The sequence below is a fragment of the Nipponia nippon genome, unplaced genomic scaffold (assembly GCF_047370975.1).
Source record: "Nipponia nippon isolate SJK-2023a ecotype South Korea unplaced genomic scaffold, ASM4737097v1 scaffold_15, whole genome shotgun sequence".
Taxonomy (NCBI): Eukaryota; Metazoa; Chordata; class Aves; order Pelecaniformes; family Threskiornithidae; genus Nipponia; species Nipponia nippon.
In genome coordinates, this window is record NW_028262331.1 from 1,971,980 (window position 1) to 1,993,862 (window position 21,883).

Below are 21,883 nucleotides of genomic sequence, written 5' to 3' on the forward strand. Positions count from 1 at the left end.
TTCTGATTATGGAGGTTTAAGCCTCAGAACACGAAACTTCCTCTATGAGTTCAGATAAGCTCCCTAATCTCTCTGCAACTAAATCACGCCACCTTGAAAAGGGAAAAAAAGATTACCTATTTGCAAGATCTGCAAATAAATCATCAGAAATATAAGCTTCCACTTGTCAGAGTATCACACTGTTGACGAATGTCACACTTTGCTCCAGAAATTATTAAAAAGGAAAAAAAAAAAAAAAAAAAAGACAAAAAAGATGAGAACAAGGAATGGCTGAACTACAGTAACACAGAGAAAGGTGCATCACACTCTGAGGTTTGTTACCACATGTGCCCCACAAACATACCAGCTGAGACCGTTCTCTCGCAGTGCTGGTGAGGTAGAATCAGCCTGGGCAGCCCTGAAATAGCAGCAGCTCCAGGGATGCTCCGTGAAGTGGTGCCATAACCCACCACGGGGCAGCTTCCCTCTGGATGAAGCACACATGGGACATCCCAGCTTGAGCCTTATGGTTCCTTTGCTGCTGAAAATCTCCTCTACTGAATTAGGAGTTAATTAGGGCCAGGCAGTTTACGCTCACTATAGGTTTTGCGGCACCTTCCACAAGAACATCAAGGGTAGTGCCAAGTTCCAGCTGATCGGTCTGCCTGTATAAAGTCGTCATTAATATTAGTTCTACTACTATTGCTTCTACTGTATAACAGACACAGCCCCTCCATGCTCCAAACTATATCCTTGTCTCGCTGTTGCCTATTAATATCCTCTGCATATGAGACATTGCCTGCTGGAGGAGTCTGTCACTCCTTTTTCACTCACTTGCCTTTCCCTGTCACTGAAGAATATATTCTTTCCTGTTAAAATCCTAACAATAATCCAGGTTATACATTCTCGAGCCAATCCTGGCAGCTAAGCGGACCAGACATAGCTGGAAGAGAAGGAAGAACTAGCAACCATTTTACGTCTTTGAGCATGTGTAATAAAAATACCTATTAACTCCAGCACATAGGTTGTGATTTACTTTAATTACAATATTGGAAAGAGAAACACATGAAAGTGCAGTGTCACATATTAGATCATGCTACCACTGCGCCAAGGAGTGCTATATACTATCGATTAATACACTGCTTCAGATAGATGTACTGTTCTGATCCATTTGGCCAAATCAGTGCAAGAGCAGGTAATAAGTTGCGCAGGTATAAATTTCCCACAGCACTCAGGAATGCAGAAGTATTCACCTCATAAAATAACATTCACAATAGTAAAAAAAAAAAAAAATCCAATTAGTGTCTAAAAATCCCAAGACGTGATACTACTTGGGGGAAAAAAAGAAAGGGGAAAAAGTCCCCTCTAAGGCTTGATACCTTGACAACCAACAGGTAATATTTTGCTTTTATTGTCTACAAAGTAATGAGGAAGAGAGAAGAGCTGTGAGAGCGGGTGTCTCAGTGAGCCGCTTTACAACGGCAGTAAGACATCGCAGAGCGCAGTACGACTTCTGTCTCCTCATTTAAGATCTCCCAGCGCTTGCTGGTTGCAACGGCGGCACACAGGTGCCAACCACGGCCCGCTCCTCCGCTGGACAAGGTCAAGTCACACGGTGAGCTGGTTACACTGCACAGCACGCACCACAGCGCCGAAATCCAGTGCTTCAGAGGAGAGAAAAATCACACACAACTCCTACCACGGTGGACCAGCTGCAGAGTTCTTATGGAAATTTTCTCCTGGACCCTCTGAGGAATAGTTTATTCCCAGTTTATTATTAATCTTCCATCCAGAAGAGATGGGGTGTGCTGTGCTGGCTAGAGAACAATAATCAGCTTCTCCAAACGCAAGTGGCAAGTGACTTAGCTGTCCCACTGTGTCCCATTTTAATTCACCTGGCAACTTGCACCTGTGGGATGATTTGGTGGATGTGGACATCTCTAGCACTCTTAAAAGTTAGGCCCAACAGGGCTCATAATAGAGCATTCCTTCTACAAAATCAGATGTCAAAGAGATTTTTTTTTTTAAAAACCTTTTATCTTAGCACTTCGGGTATAAAAGAGACTGCTTCCTCTCTGCTGGCACCCGTGACACACAGAAACATGGGTGTCGGTAGGACACCAGCTATTTCACTCCATAGCTCTCCTTGGGCCTCCGCCCCCCAGGCTGGACTTACTACCTTGCCTTTTGCGTGACTCAAATCTGTTCTTCAGAGCACTACGAGAGCTCCTGGGGCCACAGTCCAAGAGCTGCTGTTACACGCTCAGTATGTAGCAAAGCAGGGCTTTTCTTACTTTATTCCCTTAGAGTCTAAGAGAGAAAGAACCTTTCAGGAGGGAGAGACTGAAAGAGAGAGACAGAAAGGAGGAGAGAAAAAGAAATTTTAAACCACCTTCAGTGATTCTGAAGCAGGTTTTTCTGTACATACCTCAAGCTTATTTCACCCAGACTTCCTTCAGCTCATTGGCATAAAAGGAGAACTCGTAAGCGCTAGGTCTGACACAGTTCATTATTAATAGCACCTAATCCCAATGCACCTCATACACAAAAGCAAGCTTAAATCCAAACTTTTTGCATCTGGCTATTTTTTAGATTAATCTAACTGAATATGATGGCTAGCCAGCCACCTGGAGCATCACGGGTTTTTGAAAAATAAAGAATTTCTATGAGATTTTTGCCCTCACTGTTTTAGTGCACAGGATAGAAGAAATCCTGGGACAGCTTTCTGCTCCCTGTCCCCGTTCATGGAAGAAGCAGCAAGAGGGCTAATCATCTATTAATGAAAGAGGCATCTTCTCGATGTCAATCAGAGGCCGCAGAGCAGAGGCTCTCGGGGGAGGCACTATGGGAGCGTGTCCGGCTGTGTCGCAGAGTACAGCCGCAGGGCAGCTATTGGACTTGAGCCCCTCCACAAGTGTTGCTGTGACAGCCCTGCCGCACAGAGGGCACCCAAATCTGCTGTGGGAAAGGTTTAGATTTCCAGGGGTGACCGACACTGGGGAAAGGCTATGCACACACTGGGGAAACAGCCGCTTTGGAAGCAGAACGTCATTAGCAGCTGACTTGCCTCACCTCTGCCCTTTGCAGGAGAGAACAAAATTATCCCCAGGAGCATCTCCATGGAGCGAAGCCTGGTGGCACATTCCACCTCATGCGTATCTTGTTTATTCTAAGTGGAGCTACAAATCTGTCGAGTGAGCATTTTGTTTTGATTAAAAATTAATAGCTGCTTTTGACCCAGGTGGATTAATTTCACTTTCACCAAGTATCAAGTTAATTGACACAAACTACTGTCAGGTGAAAGAACCAATTAACAAACTGTAAGGAGGCCTCCTCTCCCCCTCCCTCCTCCTCTCCCCCAAATGTTGTTTTGACTCAAGGTTTTTTTTTTTTTCTTTTAATAGAAAAATTTCATCTCAGCAGAATGAGATTAATTACTTAACAAACAGAGGAACAAAAGAAAGCAGAGGGTGGGGGCAGCGAAGAGGAGGGGAGCTCACTCCCCGTGCACCCAGGGTTTGCTGGCAAGGTGCTGCAGAGGAGGGCTGGGGAAGGAGCCCCGCTCCTGCCTCCGGGCTTGCGGAGGGCTGTTCTCACCAATTAACTGCCACTTCCAAGATTATCCGTCATCAGGGTTTGGAGAGCGGTTCTGGTTTATTGCAGTTTGGCAAAGGTCTTTGATAAGGTCCCCAGAACATGACAGCAAGGTCACTCGAATAAAGAGTGGGCAGGATCCATCCAGAGTGCATAACAACGCAGTGTACAGTACAGCAGCAAGAGCCACAAAAATATCTCCCGTTCTCATTTTTTGTATTTAAATTGGAAGTTTTCTATAGCAATGCACTATGAATAGGAGCATGTGTTAGCCTAGGAAAATCAAAGTAGTTCCTTATTTAATGCTTGTTAAATGCAAGCCAGCCCGGCCTTCACTGGTTGAGCTTTATGGATTGCTTTTCAGGGCCTGGAACAGGGAACGGCAGGCTGGCAGAAAGGGCTGGCAGAAAGGGCTAGCGCTTGGCCAGTATTTCAAGCAGCTACACATGACCCGTATCAGAGAAATGAAAGCATCCTTTCCAGTTTACATTTTGTCAGTATGGCTATTAGGAACTCAGGGGTACATTTTCTATAAGCAAAGTGACTTATGTTTCCAAGTATCATTTTCTGTCTTGCGCTACAGAAGGCAAATCCCTGCAGAAGGGAGGAGGCATAAAAAGCAAGTTAGGTATGCAACTCCTATTAAAATCAAAACAAGTTGGCTGCCTGATTAGTTTATATCCTTCTGGAAATCCCATAAGAAGCCTATTTACATCGCCAGGCATCCAAATGCCATCTACAGATCTTGTCCTTCAGAATTCATGTGATTTGGACATCTACACATCCTATGCCTATTTAGAAAATTAAATATTGTCTCCTAGATTGTCTGTCTGGGTTTGAAAATCTATTCCAAGCTGCTAACACTGTGGCTTAAGTTTTATTATAGAAGTTGCTTAACTAGGCAAATATTTTCAGTTATATATATTTTTCCTTTACTTAGGGAAGTCATACTTATAGCACTTCATTTATCCTCCTGAGACTGTTTGTTCAAATCATTCTTTTTCATCCTTAGCCACTATTCTACCCCAGGGACCAGCAACAAGCTTTTCCCATTATTAATTTTTTATTCAAAGAAACAGCTAGAAAATCCACTGGGGGGAGGGGGGAGAGAGGGAGAAAAGAAGAGAGAGAAAAGGGGAGAGAGAAATACTTTTCCCAGACGTCAGAAGACAGCTGGCCTACTTGTTCACTGGGACCTTGTCTACTTTCTCGCACATTTGAAAACCATTCCCAAATGCTCCGTTATCCCCACCTGACAACGATGTGCACGACTGCAGAAGGGAGAAGACTGTATTCGGTCTCCGCACAGGGAAAGCGCAATGCCATGCGCTGCAGGGGAACACCCCCAGTAATGACTGCGAGCTGCTCAGCGATGCAGATGTAGAATATATACATGAACACAATCACCAGAGCTAACGAAACATCTAAATAAAGGCGTGAAATACTTAAAACAGAGACAGAAAGGTTTTGCAATAAGCTAAGATGGGAGCGTGCAAAGGTTCCCCTCCCCAGAGGAGGGCTGGCTGCCCCAAGCCTTTATGTAGCACCGCCAATTCATTAGCGGAGCTGTGCCTGAGAACCCTGTCACTGCACAACGTGTGTCCACTGTAGGCTTCCAGTGATCATACGCCGGTGGAGGACTACAAACGTACCTGGCTGTCTCTGACATGGAAAGAACCGAGAGAAAATGAAAGGAGGAAATTGCAATTCAATTCAGTGCATATGGAGAATAAAGAGACACCGTTTCATATGCACTGGCTTATCCTTCCCTTTGGTTTATGTTAAAAAATATACAGTATTAGCTGCCCTTTCCTCTCGGGAAATGAGGAGCACAGGTAATGGAAACCAATAAAGAACTGTCATGTGTGTTACTGCAATCTGTCTATATTTAGGTGATTCCTGTATCTGACCAAGGGGGAAAAGCAATTGTTCAAATGAAAGCAGGTGACAAATCCTCCCAATCATTTTTCCCTTCGTGTCTTCACAATCAGAGCACTGATCTGAAAAGCCACAAAGATATCTCAGCATTAAGCACTGCAGCACTCCCAAGAAATGCTTAACCTAAAGTAACAAACCAACAAAGGATCCCCACGTTTCTTAGAGGACATCAGACAAGATTTGGCTAGCTACTGACTATTAAAAGATACACACAAAAACGCCTGCACATGAATTCGTCGTTGCATAATCCTTCCTATGACAGACCACAGTGGTCACACTCCCATCACTCTCCTTCCGTTGACTTTTAGACTACAGATGCTTCACATTAAAATTGGCAAGACGCGGCAAGATACTTGGATTTGTTAGGAGCAAGATCAGGAGAGACTCAGTCTACTAGGGAGAAGGGCAATTCATGAGATGGATTGCAGGTTTTTCCTTCTCCGGCCCATCGCAGACTCTTCCCTGTTAACTGTCATGACACCTGAGCAAGGGCACTTTTTTATCCCAGATATAAAAATGGGGTGAGAACATGCCCAGGTTTTCAATTGGGTTTTAGCCACAAAGTCTGGCAGTATGACCTGAACTATGATTGTCTGAGGGACACAAATGGTACGGCCCTGGCACTTCATGTTTCAGGACCTCCTCCGCCGACTGAAAATTAAAGGAAAGGGTCAGCTTCATTTAGTACTAGCTTCTGTCTTCATTTCATGCTCAGAGCATAGCACTAAGGCTAGAGCCTGAGCTGATGCAAATCAAGAAAGCTCAGTAGTAATCAGCGGTAGACTGATTTATAACAACTGAAAATCTAGCCCCTTACAAGGTCAATATTAGCAAAAGAAAGGAGGGAATGTGATGGTACTCACTGTGGATTTTATAAGTAAAGGCACTTCACAGTGGGGGAAGGAATATCCTACATGGGAATCTTTCGTAAGGCTTTTGTGACTATTCCTGTTGGTCAAAGGCAGGGGCAGGGGGAAATCACACACACTACAATATGAATCTTTGCAACTAATTAAAGAGTTCTTCAAAATGTGCTTTCTCTTGAATTCTGTTTTTCCTGCTTTACTGTTTCATTGTTCTTCATGTCCTTAGAAATTTATACAAGGCAGCAATCAGTTAAATAAACTTACAATGGTTTATTGCTCTGCATATTACTAGGGCCCTTTTTCCTTCAGATCTCTTACAAATGTGAACTAGTATTTCTGTACTTGTGAAAATGTACTTAGTAGTTTTATTACATAGACATTTCTGCATGACGGTGAAATAAAGTATCTGTCACTACAACTGGTTCTCAATCAGTACCCAATTTAATTATTCTCCCCCCCTGCCCCCCCAATTATTCACCACATTTACCAAAATCTAGAAAACTGCAGTAGTTGGTCATTATCTAAAAGAGAAAAATGGCTTTAACAGTCTCTACAGATAAGCATGAATGCCTCCTACTAACGAATCTATTCCTAACTACTTCTTGATATTTCAGTTAAATGAAATCACTTGTCTGATTAGCTGTGGCTTGGAATCTGTTTCTGCTGGTAAGTCCTGAGTAAGCAGTCACATGAAAAAGCACTGAATCTAAACGAGAATCTCCAGGAAGCCTCGTTTCGTTGATTTACTTCACTTAGATGGCAGAGGTAAAACTATCTGGTGTGACACACACAAATTAGTGATGATCCTCAACTTACCTGACCACTTAAGCTATTGCAATGGCCAGATTCCAACCTGGACGCTACAGACAACATTCTTTCTGCAGTATCCATTTGACACAACGAACTCTGCTTACGTATTCCTGAACATGATTTAACAGAGATGTACTTGTGAAACAAGGCATCTTTCTTTGTTTTACATTACGCTCAAATTCTTCAGATGACATTGAAGCAAAACCCTCACTCACTTTGACGTGCATTTTTCCTCGGTATGTAGCCTACAGTTTATAGGTAATAATAGACATTTGAGATTAAAAGAACATTTAAAACATGGGAATTACTACAGCTTGTATTCTGCTTTTACACTCTATCCCAGCTTTCCAAAATAAAAAAGACAAACAAAAAGCCCCAACAACGACAACGGTTTTTGCTCTTCTTTTTGCAGTTATTGGCCATGGCAAGGGAATGAGATCACACCTATAAAATTGTTCTTCCTCCCCTGGAAGCAGATCCGCACCTATGCCATTTCAGAGATCCACTTCCTGTTAATAAAAAGGCAATTTCTTTGGGTAACAAAGCCATGCACTTCTGGCAGTAAGCCAGGAAGCTTAAAGAGAAACCTCGAATTCTGAAAACATAATAGGGACTCAGCTTAAGAAAAGATTTCATCTATCAACTAACAAGAGGCTGGGGTCATGAAGTAGGGTATTCTTTATACTTGAGAGACCAAGCTGAAAGTCTTAAAAATGTACAAGAAAACCCTGGCTGGAATGCTCTCCGTATGTAATCGAGGTTGCAGCTTCAAGAAAGCTTATCATTTCTCCTGACATTCTGACAGAAATGTGTAAAATAGAAGTTTAGCAGTGTGGGCAGGTTAAATTATACTGGGCAGGAGAAATCATTTCAATGTGAATCGAAGCGTTTACTCTTGTCCACTTCCAGCTCTAGCTTGTTATTCTCTCTGCTTCCCATACCTTCGTGTTTTTAACAGAAAAGCTTCATTTTAGAACAGATTTTGTATAGGGGGTGCTTTGGTTCTAGGATTCGGTGTTTACTCAAAAAGCAGCCTTAACACATTACTAAAGCATGACTCGGCTCTTGCTCATCTGTTGAATTTTCTATGTATTTTCTATGTATGTTTCTATGTACTCTATGTATTTTTATTTAATGTATTTACCTGGTATGGCAAATACTGTAGTAAACAGATTATGTATTGAGCAATATGGTTATGGGAAGTTTTGACTAAACCTTAGTGAATTTATATACAGAAAATATTCTTATGAATAAGAATGAACTTGCAGAAAAATGTGCCATTTCCACATGAAAAAGAGCAGGGTAAAAGCATTTTCAACTTCAGACATTCTTTTCTATTGGAAAAAACCCATAAAAACTGCTCAGTTAAGCCTCCTCAGTCTGCTTTTCATGGAGTCAAGGAACTCACGCTGCTCTTTCTACCTGTCCTAGAAGCCCAAAGCATCAGCTTTTCTGCTTTTCTACAACAGTGCAATCCACTCCACAGCACAGCCCAAACAACGCAAAATCATCACCCCTAAATCTAGAAAGGAAAACAGCACGTGTAATGTCTGTCTGTAAAGAAATACATAAAGAAACACTGCTGTAAATGTGTCCCCTATAGCGCTGCGGTCCATTCTGAGCTACCGTGAAGCGCAACTCCCTCTTGAAACGGATGGAGCTCCCAGACCTTTAAACAGCTGAGTGGTTCTTCTTGTCCAGTTCTTTTCCTAAGCTTTGGTTGCCATCTCTGAGAGATATTCAAGCTTTTTTTACTAGCTCTAAACATTTTTCCTAGCATCTGTGGACAGAGTCACTCCTATTTCCAATTGATTTTTGAAATCAGGGTGCTTGGTGTCATTTACCACCTTAGAATAAGCGGACACTAACTAATGGTAAACTAGAATAAAATTTATACTGAATTACATACAGCATCTGCGTTAGTAGCCAGTGAGTTCATTCTGTTATGAATGTTATCACAGGAAGTAGCAGGGAGTTTGTAATGGTTTGCTAAAGCAGCTAACTGAAAGCTCTTTAGTCAGGTTTCCCATTAACAAAAACAAGCATTAAATTACTTCAAGACAATCATTAATTTAAATAAGTATTTTGTTACCGTGCATATAAATCATGCGCAGAGAAACTCAGAAAGCGTCACAGTTGTCACGCCACCTAAAAACCCAGAGATGCACAGTGCAAAAGTGGTCACCTCTCATTTTCACACCACAAGGCCCCCAGAAATCACATACTGGGCCAGGACGCGACCAAGAATCGCAGATTCAGGCATCCCTCACACCAAATGAAATGTGAAACAATGCTACAGACAGAGCAGCATTTAGTAGAGTAAATCCTAAATGGCACTCATCTTACTGAGCTCTGGCAGGTTCACGTGCAGGACAAGGAACACTGTACTGCCGTCTGAGCAGGCCTGAGAGATGCTTTAAGCAGCAAACCTGACAGTTCCCACAGTGCATTCCTCAATTTCAACTTCAGAAAATACTTGTTGGGGACGACAGCAAGTGGCGTCAGAGGATCCTAAAGATCTCTGGAACAATGGGCCACTACCGACCTTCAAAATAGCCTGGGGAACACCAAGCCCCTTACACAACCTGTCCCATTGGCACTCAAGGGCAGCGATGCTCCACAAACCATCCGCAGGCTGCTCCAAGGTCCCCTGGTTCATAAGCAATGCACAAATCACCATTAGGAGTCACTAAACTAAGAAAAAACAAAATGAAACAAAATTTCGAATGGGAGTCATGGGATCTGGGAGATCTGTGTTTCCTAGATCTGCTACTGACATGAATGATTTCATTTTGTTGTATTTAATTTCCCCTCCAATTCACCCAATCTCTTTTGTTTATATCAAAAGATTTGGGAGACAAGGATGGTTTCTCTCTCTCTGTCTGTACCGTGCACAGGTCAATAAGAATCCAACGTGGAAGGGTTTTCTGAGAGCTGCTGTACAGAAACAACAATACAAAAATAATAAAACATCATTTGGATTTCAGGCTTCAGTTGCAGAAAGCCTTCCCTCTTGAACCTGATGTTTATACTGAAACGGAACCCCAAACAAAGCCCATGTAACGAGTAAGTTCAGAGCTGCTGTTATTCTTGGACCAGGAAAGAGAAACAAAAGCGCCGTAGCGATTGTACAGAAGTCGTGATGGAGCCTCTCTTGCATTGCATTTTTGATGACATATGACAAGTACAAACATCCATCTTCAGCATGTTTGTATTTTCCTGGGAGTAAAAGATACGATGGATTTCTACCATATTAAAAACAGCAGCCTTGACTTAACACCCTTGCAATGCCCTCTAAAACTGATCTTATTCAGCCTGCAGCCCGTCTGCTTTATCACGGTGCGCTGACACCATCAATCAAAGCGACCCTGGCAACATAACAAAGAGAAGTGGCTCCATTCAGGCAGCGATGGTAATACTTCCTACCTCTTCAGCTCCTTCAAGTGGAGGAACTCTAAGTGTTTTACAGAAAATTAGCCAAGCCTCTTAGTTCCTGTGAATAGGTAAACTCAAAAGCAGGATGGCCTCGACAGGGCACACATCTGAGACGACAGAACACCCCTCGCGCTGTGACGGACGTCCTCGGTGGCTGCAGCCGCAAGGTATTATACACCAGAGATCATTACAGAGGTGAGGGCCACACGCTCACATGCTGTACTGAGGTCATATAAATGTCTAAGAGAGAGAAACTGAGTTATTGAGAGTTTAAATGATTTGTGCATGCCAGCAAGAAAGCAGGCCAGGGGACGGAAGACAGAAATGCATTAACTGGGGAGGCTGAATCGTCTTCAGCGCTCCCCTCCCCACGGCACTCACCGAAGGGATGCGTGCCTCCCCAGTTATAGCCGCCTGGGGCTGACCCTGTCCTGTCCTCTAAACTAGCAGACACCCCGCCTCTCCTCCCTGCAGCCGTCAAGATTTCGCAAAACAAAACAAGACAAAAAACTGTAAATGCATTAGCAACAAGAATTCCCCCCCAAAATCCTGGTGGCACATAAAAACGCCGACAGAAACTAAGTTTTTCAAATGAGGTTACTTGTAAACATTTGGCACGTACAGTCCAAAATTCTCTATCCTCTTTCCCAGTCTCTGGCTGAGAATTTGTACTGAATGGGCAACTCAGAGCCAATAAAGCAGCCATCTATCAACCCCCTAAACGAACAGTACCACCAACGTGTTGCCAGAAGTTAACAATTTGAAAAACTTGCATGTCTTACCTGTTCCTAGAACAGCCCCTTTATCCGAGATTATTATAGACTATCACTCATTCTTCAGTTTGTCTAGGATCTGCTAAATGTTCCTCTATAAATTCATCAATCGGTGGCCATCCACAGCCATGCATTAACTGCTCGGTTTTCTTTGAAAGTAAGGAATTGGATATGACACATAAGTCACCATAAACTCTACAGGATTAAGTAAGTTATTGCATCTTACAGCACAACTGGTTTCTACAAATGATACTCTGGAAAATGACATTATCGTTCAGTGATTTGGTTCAATCTGATTGCTACAGTTAATGTAATAATGTAACTCAATTAGGATGCTTTTGTTATGAATGAACAACCTTGTTTAATATTGTCTGACTGTCCAGAGTCAGCTTAAATGCGATGCTGAGACGGCCTGCGAAGCCCAGAAATTCAGTGCTGCATTTTAAGAGGAGATATTGGCATGAATTAGAAAGTCCAGGCAATTTTTAAAGACACAGAGGTCATCCTGGTGCTTCCTACTAGATGGAAATTACAAAGCGGGCATCTCTGTAATGCCTGGAAGCGAATCCAGACTTTCAACAGAGTTCAGAGAAAGGCTTTCAAGGGTTAACGCACACAATTTGCCTCTCATTTTCAAAGCAGAGCATGTCAGGTTCACCTTAAGCTATTTCTTCCACATTTCTCACCTCCCACCAGCAGCTCTCAGTGCGGAGGCCAGCAGCCAGCTCATGCTGGGCGTCATTTGAGAACCTGAGAGAACCCGGCCAGTCAGAACTTAAATATGGTTTTGACCTTTTCCTCTTTGCAGGTGCGGCGTCCTTCAGAGGCGCTCACACCACCTATGTGGAGCTACCTACCAATACACCAGCTAAGTACGGCACTCCATTCCTGTCACGCATTTATAACACGCTCAGTGTTTGCTCATCCGCTTTTCTTAAAACTACATCTCCTTGACTCTCAGAACATCTCTATGCGAAGCAGATAACCCGAGGTCTTGCACTGGTGGCTTATCCTTCTAACAAAGAAACCAGGGGTTCATTTGCGGGTGACATAGCAAGGTGCAGGCAACCAGACTTCCAGGGAAGGCATTATCTTGTCTGTGGGTACTGTGAGGGAAGAGGGAGGAAGAGGTTATGCAAAACCTGCACTGGATTAACAGAAAGATGAAGGTCCAGAAAGATCCCTACTCTGCCAGTACCTGTAGGCCCAGCCCTAATTCAAACCACGTGTTATTCTCTTCACTTCCACCCTGTTTGGGGAATTTCCGGAATCCAAGATACACAGTAGCTGTATTCTACCACTTCCAAGTCCACAATACCCTTATTAGTGCTGAGCCAGATGGAGAGAAATATGCAGAAAACCAAAGCGGTACTTGCTGGAATCCTTCTCAATTCATTGGTGCATGCATTTAATTTCCTGTCTCCTTGTTTTCAGCCTGTCCTTGGATATGTTTGTGAGAAACCTGAGACGGTTACATGTGTTGTGGCCTCCAGGACTCTTAAAAACATTAAATAATTACCATAACTTCGATATATAATTTTTTTTCTTCTCTTTCTAAAGAAACCTCCAAAGAAATGTCTCACCTTCTCAGTTCTCAAGCCTAAGACTTTTTTTCTGTTCAAGGAAATGTGAGAACAGACATTCAGGAATGGGGAGCATGCCTCATACATGATTATAAAACCTGATTTGTTATGAAAAACAGATGTTATTCAATAGTATAAAGTGTATATGAATATTATACTTGACTAACATATAGTAACATATAGTCCTTAAAGAAACACTTTTTATAATCTAGGTATGTTTGGACATGGCCAAACTCCAAGATCCACAGATTGAATTTCTGTCTGTCTCCATGCGCACATACCGTACGTGCACGCTGATTAATACCTACTCCCAAATACAGGTATAAAGCATATATCTAATCAACAAATATTTATATATATGGGTATATTGATCACGAGAAACGTGCCAGCATGCTTCAGTACATAGATTTCCTTTCAGGATATCTAATCTTATTTTTGTGTGGAAGGTTTACAGACACCTTGTGCAAAATAGGGCATACCCTGTAGATTTCTTAAGAAAGCATCTCAGTTGAAACACTCTAAATTAAATTTAAAACCCACGTGACCCAGGATAACTTTTTTCCAAAGGCTGGACTTCAGAGACAGAGAGCGTGTGCGCACACACGATGTGTGCGCACGCAGACACACACCTATTTCTTCACCGACTTGAAATTACAACTCTAGTTACATGCGAGATCAGAAAACTATACTGTGATTTTCCTTCCGCATCGGTGGCACCCTGAAAATGAAACGTTGCCTGGCGTTCCCACGTACTCTAACAACCTTCACGGAACTACTCTGATAAAAGTTTTGCTACATACAAAAAAAAGATGTGACACTAAAATGTGAACTAGCAAAACTCTCTCTCACTTGGAATGTCTGTCTTATTGTGATCTAAGCTTCTGGGAAGGCTTTAGGAATTTGCATGTTATCCTTAGAGATGTCTGAAACTGTCTCTTCTGTTTCTTGTATAGCACTAAGCACATCAGCAGCTTTAATCTTTAATCTCTTCTTCCTCTCTCCTCCCCTACAGAGAATCAAATCCTACAATCTATACACAGATAAAAGTCTTGGGCCCAGTAAAGTTTGGCACTAAGTTTTGCAATAAAGATAGGGAGATTTATCGCCAGGAATGCATTATACCAAAAAAAAAAATAAAAAATCCAGTTGTCTAAACCAGTATCATGTCCCAAAACTCTGCCCTAGATGAAACAACAGAAAAAGCAGAGTGCACCTCGGCCGGCATGATTTCACACGGAAAGATGGGCAGGCAGGGATACTTTGAACCCAGACAATCTTCTACTGAGAACCGTATGAGTTGATAAACCCTATCACTTTATCTCACCTCACTGTAAATATAAATGCAATTAAACACTTCAAAAGACAAAACAAAAAAGCTAAACAAACAAAACCAAGGTTTTTTTCATTCTTCCTCCATCTGCTAATTCACACAAAATGAGGACAGAAGAGAACAACTTCTAGGATTTCAAACACACACAACACCTACCTACCTTACAGAAATACTCTATATAATTATGCACCTTTTTGCCTGAAAGTATTATAGATATTAGCGCTGCTGCGGGGAGGAGAGCTTGTGGGCAGCGCATACGTGTATTGTAGATATTTATAAAACCACTAGGAGGCTGCAATAAAATTATCTCGGGGTATATATTACGCTTTTTCAGGAAGCATTTAAAACCACTACCATATTCAATTTAATCTCTCCCCTAAGTTTCCTTAATACACATTTCTCTGTATAGCTATACCTCTAATTTTGAATGTCAATATACATAAACAGACATGTTGCAAATAATGTACATCTATATAAACAGATATGTTCAATGAAAATAATGTATATTATTTTCATAGTATGCACGTGTATACATAAAAACACATGCTGCAAAATAATATACATCTATATATGCCACAGCTGATATTCTAAGATCCTATACGAGAACAGTAATTGCTGACACAAAAATAATAAAAATTTAAAATAACAAATACAGGTATGTACTGCTAGAGTTGTCTACATGAATCTGCACCCCGCATGTGGTGCTTAGGGACATGGTTTAGGGGTGGACTTGGCAGTGCTGGGTTAACGGTTGGACTCTATGATCGTAAAGGTCTTTTCCAACCTAAACGATTCTATGATTCTATGATTCTATGATTCTATATATGCATAAAGCATAAAAGAGAATGCAACGTGAACGTACAAATACAACATCAACATTCGGTGTATTTGCATATTACCATGGGACATGCCTGTTACACACCTACATTTAAAACTCACATATAATTTAATACTCCACGTTCCTGGATGTTTTTGCTATTAATTCTGATTTTCATACAATGATTTTATTTTTATCCACATAAGACAGCTTGCAAATGATATTTTTTAAAACCCGATGGTTGAGCAGTATTTTAAGATACCGATGTGACAGCGCCCGAACTTTCAAAGCACCACATACCCTAGGAGGAGCGTTCGGGGGCATCCACGCCAGCCTCCCTGCGCTTCCATTCTTGATTGTTTACTCGGCTGCCAGAAGATGGTCTAAAGCCCCGGGGAGAGCAAAACCTGTTTGGGCCATTGACATTGAGTATCCTTGGTGCAGGAAGTCAGGACCTTAGAGGTATCCATCATTACACCTGCCTGAAGGCAGGCTGGAGCCAAGGAACTTGCCTGAGAAGCTAGTAAAATTTTAATGCACTCTGTAGTGCGGTCATGTCATACTCAGTTATGGCAAATAATCCCAGATGCCTGCAGAGGTAAAATGGAGCTGTAATGTGCTTGCCTCCTAACCCGAGCTGACAGCAATGATGTACGACTACCATTAGCGGAAAATATCACTTCAACTAACCCATGATCCAGCTCCGCTAAGGGTCACATTATCCATGAGGAACAAATTACACTCCCAAAGTAAATACAAATTTTCTACACGAAATGGGTACAAAAAAAAGGAAAGGGGAGCCGGGCGGGGGAAGGGGGAGAGGGTAGGGGGAGCGAGGAGTGATACGTTACCTATGACAACATGCTGCCGAGTGACAAAGGTGATAAAGGACAGGACAAACCATGGGCTGAAAGCGCTGTGGCACAGCCAGCCCGGAGAGCACGTACCCACGCCTGTAAACAACATGTTCGCTCCCCTTAGTGGCAAATGCATAATCTTTTACAACAAACATGCTTGGCTCCGATTTTATTACCACTCTAGCTGTAGGGACCCTCTATGTGGCACATCAAATGTATAAAAAGGATCCTTATCTTTTCTCCTAATGGGCCTTAAACAGTAAGAAATACTTCATGATTGCCTGAGCGTTGCTAGCATATAAAGTCTGGGTGATCTGCCACCCTTGGGGCAAGTTTAAGGTGCTGCGTTTTCCAGAGTTAAAAAGACAACACCTGTACAAATACGCAGTATAAGTCGCACTGATGGGAAACATCCTGGCTTTGCAGAAACAGTTTTAAGAATAATACTGAGAAACTATTTCTCTAATCCTATCCTTAGCCAAAATAAATACATGGCAAACAGTAAGATACCAGTATCCCATGACCTGAAGTAATTGCTTAAAATTGGGTTCTCAGCCACTGTTTCCCCATGGAGCCTTGTTTGCTAAACACGCTGGTACCCACCATCCAAGGAGTTTTTTCAAGAATTCAGCTCCGTCGTATTATTGCAAATAATCCTTTTGCCCTTTCAGGAGAGGGTTGAATGGGCCTGACGACTACTCAGCATTTTTCTACCAGCCATAACCTTCCATGCAAAACCTCCCTAGCCCAGGGAGGTCCAGTCTGGGGAGAGAAGGCTCCCACCACGACCCTCTCCCGGCGCTCCCACATAGAAGTCCACCTCCGTATTGCAGTCAATCCCTCTTCCTGGACCTCAGGACCTTGCAACCCCACCAGAGCTCCCTTTCTAGTGGCTTCCTCTAGCTATACCACTTCTACTCCCTGGCTAGGAGTCCCAAGGAACATCTCGTACAACCTGAGGCTACACACTTATTTCTCCAGCTTTCTTACTACACTGGAGACGACACACTTTATATTTTGAGGTTTTCCTCTAGAATCCACCCCAGTCTTCATATACCTGCACCTCAAGTTGAAGAGCGTAGAGAGCAGGAAGAGAAAATCAACTCTGATGGTATGCCCTTCTTTCAATAGCTCAATAAATGCTGAGAGTTCCCTCGATGACCAGAATTTTCCAGATCAGGAAAATTATAATTTGTTATTTATACTCCAGCAGTGCACAGACACCAGACTGAAACCCTGGCTGAGTTTACAGACAGTTAGAAGAATACAGCTATTATGACTGTGGCAGCGATATACACTTTTAGATGGCTCCCAGCTATCTGTCTGCTACGGCTCTGGCACCATCCAGGTGGACACCTCTCTTTCGAGTGCTACCCAAACTCCTCCTTCCCCAGGAGGGAGGGGAAAAAAATACCACACACACACCCCCCGCCCCCAGTTTTGTTTCCAAGCATCCTGCTAAGAAATCCCAAAGTGATGCAACTGCCCACATGAGAGTGAACTGCACCCGCCTATAAACGCAGTGGTCTGTAATATACAAGATGGCACAAAGCAATTTCATCACCATTTAATCCATTTATGATCGAGCTTTTACTTCCAGCAACAGAACATACAGAAGGCAGCCCTGTGCAGAGCAGCTATTTACCTTGGTGTTATGTTTTCTAGCACAGTTTACGGTGGGGTTGCTTCGGGTTCTTACTGTTTCCGAAGAAAGGACAATTGGCTGTGCCCCGCACACGTTTTGGAGGAAAGGGAACACCGGAGCAGCACGGACACGTGCGCCAGCACAGCTGAAAACAGTGCTCTGTTTATTTGGCAGAGACACAACGAAGCAGGACACTTCAGATCTGGAGGGCAGGGAGGGAATGACTTCTGAAGTTCATGACCCACGAACCTTGCATTTACTCAGTGGTACTGAAAGACACGGTTTCAAGTAGGCCCATTCCAAGTTCCTCTTACCTTAAATGTATCAGAGTATTTATAATTACCTAAACCAGTTGAGTTTGTAAAGCTGGGCTAAAAATCGCAGGGTTTTTTAACATAGCCAGAAGCACATTGGAAAGCAAACTACACACAACTGCACACAGGCACACAAATATATAAACACTTGTATGTGTGGGTATTTAACTACCAAACACTGAAATACAGTCTACATACTGAACTGGGCGACACACATCTGCCAAAATACTCCTCCAAAATCTCTCTCCAAAGGCCATACACAAAATACTTGTCCAAAAGCACTTCAGAAACACACACAGGGTGCACATGTGAATGCTTTTGCGCGTGGATACATGTACACAAATAACCATTCCTTTTATCTGAGCATACCACAGCGGTTTATATTTTCCATGCCCTAATCTTTGGTTTGTAGCTGTTTTATATGCAATCAAATGTATTAGCATTATCATTAAAAACATTCTGATGCAAGAAATATCATTCTTCAGCTCTCATGGTGCTTTCAATGGCACATGATTTTTCTCTTCAAAGAGAAAAATAATGAAGCCTCACAAGCAACACGCTCCCACCAGCACAGGCTTCTTAAGCAAGCACAACATCCACCTGTCCTACTCCCCTCCCAAGCTGGGGAGAGCTTTGTTACTCTTCCCCTACGACCACATGCCAACGCCTTGCAAATGTAGCCCCTGGTTTGACCAACCCCCTTCCTCCCTTTACTTCCCACACGAAGTCCACCCGAAGCACAGCCGTTTCAGCAGGAACACCCGGCAGTGCTTGAGCTGTAGCTGTGACGAGCCAGCCGCTGCTGGGCCCGGGAAGAACACGGTTTAATGGGATTCAAGGGCCTCATCAAGAGAGAACTGATTGGGTACCACTAAGATATACACAGAATTAAGTCATCAATCGCAGTAATTTTTTTAAGCTGTACATCCTATCAAAGTTGGGTAGGATTCAAGCAAGAAGCAGGCCTCTTCTCCTCTTGAATCAGGCATAAGTAACAACTCTGCACAGTGCAAAGCAGTTCCCCTTGATCAATGAAATATTCTGCTAAGAAGTGAAAAATCACTAAAGTGCCTCAGATGGAGCCTTAATTTTAAAATCAGTCTAATTAAACAGAGTGGTGAGAGGAAATGGTAGAGATGGCAAAGAAAGCAGGGTCTTACTCCTTACTTCATCTTTAGCACTTGACTTCCTTATCAAAGCTGTTTGTACATCTTTTCAAAACAGGACTTCCTTTTACTTCCAGAAGACGAACTATGCACTTGCACTTATGTTTTTAATATTATACTAATTACCATGGGTATAATTTTAAAGATTGTATCTAGATATCAGAAGATAATACAGTTGCACTTAAATTTGTCAGCTGTGCAATAGCTTGCCCTAATTTTAGATTATCAGCTCTGGAGACCTGCTCAAAGAGTAAGACTGACAGACTTTTTAATGGAGAAAATCTGAGTTCCCCTGGGATCCATACTTTTTTCTGATTTAGTAAGAAATCCCAGCGGCATTTGCTGAAAGGATCCCAGGATGGAAAATGACATCTCTCTAAGAATTAGTGCTTCACATTCTGATGCAAGTCCTCCAAATATACTCTCCCTCCACAGACATACGTGCTACCTCTTCAGGTTTTTTAGCACCAGGAGAGCAAAATGGCTACTTTGAAAGCTCCGGTCCAGTACTGTGTGCCAAACTGGAATGAAGGAGCATGAATCTATATAAATAGATGAATTATCCACCCAAAACATGGCATTTAAAATTGAGATGCTGACACAGCCTTAGCCACGGTACTGCTAAGCAGGGGCTGCAGCATTTTTCAATTAAATATCCTTGTTTCTTCTTCCAGAGAAACCTCTGGAGAAATGTCTCATTTGAGGGCAGACATAGACAGAAAGTGACTGTCTGTCGGCTCCCAATTAAAGGCTAGGGAAGATGTATTGGAGGCACAGCCATCACCTAATAGAGATCAGATATCAACAATGATTTACACAGCCAGACAGATACATATTCAAGTGGGGGAAAAATAATACTAGCAGCCTAGGAGACATGACTTTTCCTGCTCTGTCACCACTCACTATTCATCTGCTCCTCAGCTTCCCAGGTCCTGCTCCTTCCTGCGCTCTCCCGCTTCACTGTGGTCATGCTTGAACCGACTCGTCTCTCAGCCACCTCGATCCGTCACACACCTTTCATCACACTGATCTGCCATTTTTTATTCAAAGGCACTGGTCTATCTTTCCAGATTCCAGGTCTTATTTATTCCAGTAGAAATACGTACCTGCCTTGCATTACTTCTACGTCTTGCGGATCTCTTATTTCCCAGGCACACTGAAGGATAAGTGTGGGTTTACCCTCAAAATCCCAAATGAAGCAAAATTGTTTCCTTTCCATTTTCCGAACACCAAGTACAGAATTCATCTGCAGCAATATACCATATATTCTGTATATTTCAGGATATCAAAACCTGCAAGATAGTCCTGAAGAAAAGTAGATCTCCTCTTTCCAGAAACATTTCAGGCAAAGAGGTTTCTGGTGGGAGGAGAATAACTCCACAATCCTCAAAACACACTGACCTAGGACCAACCAAGAGCAATCTGACAATTCGCTACTAGAACCGCTCCACAGTTGGAGGCTAATACCCTCATCATGACATAAGACATTTGGGTCAAGGATCTTAAAACTTCTAATCCTGCTGAGTACCCTCAGCTCCTATGGTTATTAATGGAAACTGAGGATGCTGAGCACTATTTACGAAACGATCAACCTCTTGCACAGAGGTCTGGCACCCTCGCTTCTCCCAACACGTGTTGCTCATAGGAATTTTTGGTCCTGAAAATGTTATTTTATTTAAAGCAGGAATTCAAAAATCTTCTGGGTCCTATTGAAAGAGATCTAAAAGATCCTGCCTGTCTGAAGAAAAGAAGTTTCTACTTGTCAGTTAAACAAAGGAATAACGCACAGCCTCCTTTATAGTGTGTACTTTACCTGTCATCCAACAGCCCATTATCATGTCACGGCAGAGTGCACTTTTCTACAGGTCACTTTGTTTAAAATGACATGGATAATGCACATGTCAGCGAGCTGACAGTCCCGACCGTCCTTCAGAGATAAAAACCGCAAGACGAGCGCCTGTTCTTATCTGGGGTACATGCCTTGGTCTATCATCTAAGTCAGGCAGAACATGATTTCTCCAGAGAGCACTTTTTTCATTTCCTGATTTTAAGAAAATCAAATAAGCACCATTTGTCTTCATCTGAATATGCTTGACCTGCTCAAATGATGATGTCTCGCATTTTATAACAGGCTACATATGCTGAATTCAAATTAACAGCAGAACAAGGCCTTTAGATCTTTGCCTAAGCTGCCAGCACAGGCTGAATAAATACACCAGGGTTAGCTGTTGTCTTTTAGAATTGGGCCAGAGCTATAAAACTCAAAGCTGGGTCTGGTTCTGGGATTTGAAAAGCACTAAGTTATCAGGGATATTTGGATCTGCACTTAATCTCATTTCATTAGGGGGGAAGACAAAATATAGATCGCAGAGATGAAATACACATCTGGATTTTAAATCCTTCCCACACAAGTACTGGGATATTCTGTATGAGGTACAATCTCGAGTCTCTCTTGTATTGTGCCGCAGAAACTATCCTGAACCAGCACACCACCACCATCCCAAAAAGCTGCCTCTCGGCCTTTTTGTATAGGAGCGCTGTAAGGGAAAAATACTGTGAAACCGGCAGAGGTTTGGCTCCCGAAATGTAGCAGTGGCAGGAAATCACACTTCTAGTTCTGGGTGCCATAAACATAGGAGCTGAAATTCAGTTTATCATCTTCCACTGCATAAGGAACATCCTGAAAATGAATAATCACTTCAGAGGATGGAATGTAATGGTAATGCATTAAAAATTCATATCTAGAAGTGCAGGTTAATATTCTGTGCAAAAACCC

General features: G+C 42.5%; 1 protein-coding gene across 5 annotated transcripts in view; it reads right to left on the minus strand.

Annotated features, from left to right (window-relative positions):
* Window positions 1-21,883, minus strand: part of AUTS2 (activator of transcription and developmental regulator AUTS2) — a 791,277-nt gene that overhangs the window by 219,114 nt on the left and 550,280 nt on the right. The window lies entirely within an intron of this gene.